At 33.0% G+C, this 1,609-nt stretch overlaps 1 protein-coding gene across 1 annotated transcript in view; it reads left to right on the plus strand.

Annotated features, from left to right (window-relative positions):
* The window catches only part of LRRC49 (leucine rich repeat containing 49), a 50,712-nt gene that overhangs the window by 19,680 nt on the left and 29,423 nt on the right, over positions 1–1,609 (plus strand). The window lies entirely within an intron of this gene.

The following is a 1,609-nucleotide window of genomic DNA, read 5'->3' on the forward strand; positions in this document are numbered from 1 at the left end:
AGGGAAAGATGCTTCGTGATCTAATGCTGGAAATACTGTGCTGTTCTTGTGGTATCTGCTTTGTCTGTAAAATGTTCTACTTAGTATGAGCTTTTATTGTAATAACTACTTGAACATTTTAAGTTGACCTGCATTACGTTTTTTGCAGACAGCTCCAACCTACTTGTCTGTGTTCGTTAGGTTCTTAAAGTACTGGTGCAGTAGATATCCTTAAATACTCATGGGTATTGAGCATTTAAAAGAAAAAAAAAAAAATCAGAGATGAACTGCAGAAATCTTTAATATGCCCTTCCCTTTAATTAATCTGCTGGAAAGGGGCTTAGCATTCTCCCTCTCTTGAATAATTCCCAGAATTGAAACATGCCTTTTGTTTCTGTTTTTCTAAAAAACGTCTTAGCTTGGCAAGAACAATGAGGGGACTGCAGTAGCTGGCTCCCTTGCCATCAGGGAGCGTCACTGCAGTCAGTGGAATTTCTGTATCTTTGTATGTACTTGGTATATTTTGTATAGCTTTCTGCCTCCTTTCTCATGTTGTTTTAAGCAAATTCATGTTATTTTTACAGTGTTCAAAGAAGGATAGATGTTTCTGTTTTTTCTGTGAGGTTTTTGAAGTAGATTTCTCAAACTTTATGTAATCAGTAGCTTGCTTCTTGCTACTTTATCATGATTGTTGTCATTTGTTCATTGGGACTTCAGTTGAACTATTGGTAGATATAGTCTTAGTTTTCATGTAAGAAATACTTATTTAGAACATCCATACAAATATATAATTTGGTTTTCATTTGTAGTTGGAATAGATATAAAAATAATCTTAATGTCAAATGGAAGACATTGCTCTTCCATAAATTTTGTATACATACGTGGGTAAGTAGGTGGATGGATCAGTTTAACTCTTTATTTACCAGACTTCTTTAAAACAAATGAAAAATTTATTTTGATCACATTTAGCTTGGGTTTTTGAAAGAATAACCTTCTATTGCATATAGCGGTTTTGAAGGCTTAAAACGCCCATTAATTCCTGATTTTGAGTTATGTAGTAGATATGTCTTCTAACAGGAAAATGATTAAATATAAAAGTATACTCTTGACCACCTGTGTTCTGATACTTGGCTTGATGCTTTTTGAACTGACTGAAGAAGAAGTTACATGTAAACATAGTACTAGTGAGTGGCTGTACTACATCTGAATGTTCCTACAACCCTTTTAAATGAATTTGTGTGGTTTTGAGTCACACATGGGTTTAGTGTGCCATATGGTAATTTTAAAAATTATATTTCATAGAAACAACTGTGTCTATGCAATTGACTTTTCTTCTAGACAATCAAATTCATACACAGATATTCCAATTCACTTATCTGTAGGAGCATAGAGAAAACCTACAAATGGAAACAAACAACAAAGTATATTGCCAAAACCTGGATTTATTTACGTTACAGGTTCATTAAAATATTTTATTGGTGATCATTTAAAAAAAGCAGCATTTTTGAGGCAGTGCTCCCATGGAAAGTTTTGCTGCTTCCTATTTTTGTTTATCAGCAAAAATCCTTGAGTCTTAAATTGATACATACTGACATGTATGAACTAATATTTCACTTAAATATTCAGGAAT

Source organism: Egretta garzetta, unplaced genomic scaffold (assembly GCF_000687185.1).
Source record: "Egretta garzetta isolate BGI_Z169 unplaced genomic scaffold, ASM68718v1 scaffold287, whole genome shotgun sequence".
Classification (NCBI taxonomy): domain Eukaryota; kingdom Metazoa; phylum Chordata; class Aves; order Pelecaniformes; family Ardeidae; genus Egretta; species Egretta garzetta.